This window comes from Triticum dicoccoides, chromosome 2B, assembly GCF_002162155.2.
Source record: "Triticum dicoccoides isolate Atlit2015 ecotype Zavitan chromosome 2B, WEW_v2.0, whole genome shotgun sequence".
NCBI lineage: Eukaryota > Viridiplantae > Streptophyta > Magnoliopsida > Poales > Poaceae > Triticum > Triticum dicoccoides.
In genome coordinates, this window is record NC_041383.1 from 7949856 (window position 1) to 7956891 (window position 7036).

General features: G+C 46.9%; 1 pseudogene; it reads right to left on the reverse strand.

The window, feature by feature from the left end:
• Positions 1–231: 231 nt before the first annotated feature.
• Positions 232–6113, reverse strand: LOC119360156 (annotated as a pseudogene).
• Between the last annotated feature and the right edge of the window lie 923 nt (positions 6114–7036).

Below are 7036 nucleotides of genomic sequence, written 5' to 3' on the forward strand. Positions count from 1 at the left end.
CGACCCCATTGTTTTAATTTGTTTGTTTTATTGAAATGTCTGACCCCGACCCCATTGTTTTTATGTACCTGGCTGTTGTAGGAATCCACCAGGCGCTCCGACTACACCGTGGCAAACATCATCAAGCGGTTGAACGCATCATAAGGTTTTGTCTGCAAAATTGAAGCAACATTTTTCTAATCGTGTTAGTTCAACTGACAGTACATGTAACTGTTTCCCGCGAACAGGACACTATCTTATAGTGAATATATTTGGGTACTCCCTTATCAGGTAGATTAGCCTCCTGCATATCTGTCCCATGTAAACACTGATGCGGGGGACAGTGTGCGGCTCGACATTATTTGCGCCAAAGTCAATCCAGTCGAAGAACCACGTCTGCAAGTATTCAAGCAGAACAAAGAGCAAAAAGGTGGAAACATGTTAGAGATGCAACAACTTCATTTGCAAAATAGCTTAGAAGTGTTCAGAAACATTCAGAAGAAATCACTTACAATGAGTGCCAAATGACTACCGCCTACTATTCGTGTTCTCACCCCAGCATCCAAATCCTTTTGCAATTTGTTTACAGCCGCTCTGATGATTTCAAATGCCCACTCGGCTAGATCATACTCACCAGTACCACCATTACATAGGACACATGCAAACATCTCCCAGGGGATCGACGAGTATGATTGTTTCGGGCCAACACATGTAACTGCTACTAATAGTGAGAAGGCCATCTCAAAGGCCCTGGGGTGGTAGTTACCAACTCCTGAAGCCAACATTTGTGTGATGGCATCATGTACAACTCCAATTGTTAAGCCCCCGTCCCTAGCGTGACTTCTAGTCTCAATCCCTAGTATTGTTCTGATGCGGAGAGTTAAATTCTGCCTATGCTTTGCCGGCAATTTTACCATACTCACTTGGCGCAAACTGTTTCTCAGACCCAAAGTCCTAACGACCGATCTGGGGCTGAAATATCTATATTTCCTGTCAGGGAATGTGAATCTCATGTCCTCCCACCTAAATCTACTAAGCAGCCAAGCATAAAACCTCCTATCTGCCTCATCAGACCATGCAGCTGTCAACAAGCTCGCCATGCCAGTTCTATCCACCAAATTGTAGGATCTTAACCCTAGATGGAGGATTTGATGACAGCTCCAAGTACACTTCACCACCCTACCACGTAGGACAGCAAATTCTGCAAGGAGTACTGGCGGTTCAGCTGGGATGACCTGACCTTCATGAGGCTGGTTGTCAGGCAAAAGAACAAGTGTACGGCACCGCTGCAATCGTTGGCTAGAACTCGCTTTCCTTTTCCCTTGGCTTCTGGCGGCAACTCATTCTCTTCGGAAGCCACGCCCTGCAAAAAAATATACTTTCGGAGATTCTCATCCATCCGGATTAGTCAATCGCACCAGGGCGTATGGCCGCATTGGAATCAAGAACAGAAACGTAATCGAAACATCACGTTCTCGAGAGAGAGGATGGCGACGACTTTTCACCGTCAAAAGAAGGACTCACCAATGGATCAGCTGCACCGGGAGAAGTGCGATGGCCTCGTGAACCGTCCCCTTCGTCGGAATCGCCATTTGCTATGATGGATCTAGCTTTTTTGTTCTTTCCGCTGACATCCCCTTCCTCACATGGCAGTGTCCTTTTCCGTGGTGGATCCGGTGGTTCCATGCTTATGTGCCTAGTGGAGGAAGCAAGGATTCGAGTAAGAAAAGACCATCAGAACCAACCAAAACGGGGCTGCCCCCTCAAAAGTGCAGCCAGCAGAAAAAGAGCAAAAAGGGAGATGGGAAAGCGGAGCCGCCCGATAAGCTGCTACCAAATCGGGAAACCTTACCTTCGCCCCTATTGGCGCCGGCACTGCCGTTCTAGTCGCCGTCCCAACCTTCGGCCACCTGATCTTGGTTCTTTCAACAGTGTTTATGCTGGGGGAGGGAGGTGGATAGAGCAGTGGAAGAGGAGGAAGTGAGTACTGGTGAGGAAGATACTACTATTCTATATGTGCGAGGTAAGCTTTTGTAAATGAGGCTGCGAGCTGTCTCTCTCCCGTGACCTAGTGTCTGGTCAAGTCATCTTTACTTCTCGCTGCCCAGGCCGCCCAAAAAATTCCTAAACTTTTCTTTTGGCAGTAAATCTAGCAATGGTTAGGCGCGTACCAATGAATGTTGCCAAATTACGTTCTGGTTCGGGGAAGAACTCAGCGCACGCCGCACGTCGAAGTCGCTATCACTTGATCATCATGATCCCGATGCAAAAAAAACTTGTCAAAACTTGTCACGGAGAGTATATGATCACCTTTTTAAAATTATTCTTGTTGTTAAACGCGTGGCGCAACTGAGCTGGTTACTAAAAATGGCCAACTGGGCAATGCTCCAGGCGTGACCACGCATACACAAGAGGAACCAGAAGGGTACTCCCTGATACGTTCACCTAGTCGGAACAGTACATTAACTGTTCACTTTGTGGTTGACGCCAAGGACTCTGAATAATGGGAAGCAGGGGCCTGCTTGGCCTTGCATGCGGTGGGCACGCCATGTACGCAAAACGCCCACCAACCCATGCATTTAATAAGTATCCCCCATCCGCACTGCTAATCGCCACTGTGCATTAATGACACACCAACTCTAGACCTAATCAATCATGCGGTGAATTCACATTATTAAGTCATCACGGTCTCATGGCGAAGGCCTTGATTTGTTCTTGTTAGTTGACCCAAGCTAACGTCATCAAGACCAATGGCACTAGAGAAAAGACGGGTACTTAACTAAGGTAGAAAGCCGGAGGCTAAGCTCATCATATTTGTCAACGCAGCACAGCTCATACATGGAAAGAAGCAAGCAGTGCAGTCATGAACTGCTAATGAACCTACCTAATTTCGCTACAAACTAGTTGACTACTTATCATAAATCGCGGGATCTAATCTACAATTCGGCAGCGTTTTGCTTGCACACTAGTAATTTCATCCTCATCTTCAGAATCTTCATCATCGCCATAGCCTACTACACCAGACTCGTTGTCCACGGCAGAGCTACAAGTGGTACGAGGCAAGTCTGGGTGAGCAGCTGGATCGAATTCACCAAATCCTTCCTCCCATGAATCGTGCTCCACCACGCAGCCCAAATCTTGTGGCGGAGACTCTTGCTGTTGGACGACCTCGCCTTGGAAAATCATAACATCAGGACATTATCGCCAGACTCTCGTGATATGCATCGGCCACCTGCCTGAGAGTGATCTGCCGTTTGGCATGCTTACCTCCCCATTGGCGGCGACGACCTCGTCCGGCAGATCCATCGTGCTCCACGCACTACTTGCGCAATCGAATCGCGAGGGAGACGAAGGCTGCATTACGAAGTGGTTTCAAGCTGGTTCACGATAGATTTGCTGCTGAATAATACACAGACATCACAAAGGGATTGTACGAAAAAGCAAGGGACAACTCACAAGAAGATTCATGCCGTCGAAACCATCCCGCGCCGCTCCCCTAGTTGTGCCACTGGCCCCCGATTCAGCTAGAGAAACCTCCATCAGATGCAGACCACCGTTTTCAAAAAAATTCAAATCAGTATGGCAATTGTGTTTCTCAAGGGGAGGCTGCCGAACAACCAACCCCCCCCCTCACTCTTACTTATACCCCGTGGCGTTGCTAACCCAAAAGGACGCTTCCACATGCATTAAATCAGCTTTTTTGAAATTTGAATCGTCGCGCACGAGCGCGGGGGTGTGGCGAGGGTTCAGGAAGAGGGGGGTGGGGTTGTGTGCGTGTTTTGCGGCGTTGGGTCGCTGTGTCGTGTGGCGGGTTCCACGTGGATGTGCATGCATGCTGATCAAGTGTGTGCATGTCGTAAGCAAAACCATTGAGGCAGGAAACCAGTGCACATTTTCTCAGGTAAGACACTACAAATCACAATCAAAACCGCCGACGGCACCCATATTTTTGTAGCTCCATGCATTGCGGAAAATATTCTACCTCCAAGATAGACACTACAGCAGAAAAATAGTTCTGTCCTACTGTCTGGATACAAGCAGGAAACTTAGCAGTACTAGCATGCAGCAAGGAAAACTAACATCGTTGAACATAAAACCAACTCATACACCCTCCCAGGGAAACACATTCATGCTCGGAAAAATGAAACAACTACATCAGTTATCAGCAAACCCAATCGGCCTTTTGCATGTAGTACGCCGATGTCCTTCTAAACCACAGTTTTTGCATTTTCCTGGTTTCCTTGGCTTCTTCGGCTCATCACCCCTTTCTGGGCATGTGGTCTGTTTATGACCTCTGCACCGACACAGGCTGCAGAACCGGGTTCTCTCACTAAGCCCTTCATATGGTGCCTTATCTCTGTTGTTCATCGGCCTGCCAGGACCCTTCCTTTTCTCCGGCGCTGCGAGGCACTGTAACGCATTCGTGCTGACAGAATTAGTAGCACTTTGGCTGTGATCACCATGGAGACTAGCTAATGAGTTGTTGCCATTGGCAAAGTGCCTGGCATCTTCATTTGCAATCACACGGTCCTCAAAAGCGAGGCCATCCCTTTTCTCTGCTAGAGGCGCTGCACTCTGAAGCACCGAATCCAGGCTGGCCTTGACGTGTACATAGCATGCAGCGCTTGCGTCCCCCATCATCACAACTTCCATGGCTTTGAAGTACAGCGTCGCATGCCTAAACGTAAATGACAAATTTTGTGAATTGTCCTTTTGGTATTGCACCAGGTGATCGGGGAGTATATCCCTTGCATCTCTGGTCCAACGTTTTAGGATATGGTGTTTTGGAATGTCTTCAAGGTGAAGAATTTCCATAACCTGCACGCCAAGAACAACAGACTCAACAAGTGCGTTTGCAGCTAATGAGTTTCATTATTTTCTCGTAGCATGCGATCTATGTTGGATTCTTACCCTCAACACATGGCTGCAAAGCATCCCCGTGTGATCAAACTGCCCGCACTCGCAATTGAATATCGATCTGTCTTCGTTGATGGTCACCTCGTACTCGACCCTACTCCACTTTTCCCTTTTTGCTGCATTATTGTGGGTGGTCCTGTATTTCCTCATCCTTTCCACCTCTGTAACATTGTATGCAGTTCCTTCCATGAGTAAATGCCCGAATTCCTCAAACATGTTCCTGGTGTACACCTTGCTGGCATGTCGCTCTATTGCGAGATTAGTCTGCCTCACCGCACCGCCCTACAAGTAAAACAAAACGAAGAATGGAAATTAAATCAAATCGGTTGATCAGTTACATCTATTGCCAGATGCTTCTGGTACAGCCAGAACTACTACTGACTCATGGTAAGAGTGCACTCACTATCATCATCCTCTTTTCCTTGTAGCTTTCGTCGCCCTCGCGGTCAAACTGTAGCTTCATGTATTTCCTGACAAACACGTGCATTGGGCTTGCTGGTGGCATGTAAGACTTCAACATGTGGTTTGCACTCTCACTCCTTTGCGTGCTTGTCATTTTTGCGTAGAACACTCCTCTGAAATAAGGTTTTCCCACTTCCGCCTAGTCTCATATATTTGGGTCATGTAGCTATGGCTCCTCAAGCTGTACTTATCTAGCAGCGCCTCCCATGATGTTTCAAATTCCTCCTCATTCAGCATATGGTTAACAACTTTGTGGAATTCAGCTTGAAAATCGCTCTTCTTCGTGTACAAGGGCCCTAGTGTCTCCTTTGCTTTCTTCAGAACGTGCCATTTGCACCAACGGTGCACCGTGTCAGGATATGTCTTCTTGATTGCAACCTCCATGGCCCTGCACTGGTCTGCACAAGAAAGAGAAGCATTCCAAACTCTAATAAGTCTGTCGATAATGAAGATAAATTATCAAGACAGATCGAACAGTATCTTTTTTTTCTGTTTTGCTGAACCCTCTCACCTGTAAGTATTGTTTTTGGCGGAGGTTCACCCATCATACGTACAAATTCCTCGAACACCCATTCAAAGATCTCTTCCTGCTCGTCACGCATGAACACCCCGGCAAAGATAATACTCTGGTAGTGGTTGTTGACTCCGACAAATAGCCCAAACGGCATATCATATAAGTTTGTCCTGTAGGTAGTGTCAAAAGTCACAACGTCGCCAAAAAATCTTTATTGCATCCTGCTGTTGCCGTTAGCCCACATCAGGTTCTTAACTTTGCTGTCTTTCTCGGCCGACACCACATAGGAGAACCCAGGGTCATTTTCTCAGATGTCAGCAAACGCTTGAAGTGTCTTCCGAACGTCGTCTTCAGCTTGTTCACGGCTAATCTGGCCACAGATATTCCTTAGTGTCCTCTTCGTGAAGGGGACCTTTTCCACTGAACCAAAAAAGCTCCCAATGATGTTGTATACTTTCCCAAGATTTACATTGTTTTCCCTCAGTTGCTTTATCAAGTCTTTGGTGTAAACATCTATGTGCTTATGAGATGGCCAGTGCACTTTCTCTCCCATTGTCAGCGACATGGAATGGTTATGACTTGCCCGATGATCTGTGATGTACCAGCTGTTGTCGGAAGCATGTAGGACCCTGAACAGAGCTGGGCACTCACATCTACAGGACCGACTGTTTTCAGTCTCGAGTTTTCCCTGCAGGCTATGAAGCAGACACGTAAGTACATGAGTTTGCTTCTAAATGAAGTTTTACAATTCAGCGAATCAACTGAATAAAATGTCACATATTCACTTTGTTTCAGTTATTCTGTTGTATGAAACAAGCACTCACCGAGCAACCACATACTATTTCCTGCATAGTTTTGTCCTCTCGGCGTTGAACCTACTTTTTCCATATCTTATCCCGAACCCCACTTCCCATGATTACATGTTATAGAAATCATATGCCTCACCCAATGAATCAAAACTAAGTCCCAGCTCAGGTTTCACGAAGCTCCTATCAGGTTGCTCTGCATACTTGCGTATTGAAATTTCTAATGCGCTCATCCTCGACGGGCAAGGCACCCGGTCAGGTGGTGCACTTCTGAACCGAAGCCTGCATAGTAAGAAACAAAAAGGGGGGGGTATGTCGTTACATTCTACATTTCTTTTCAGAATCAAGCGGAATGATT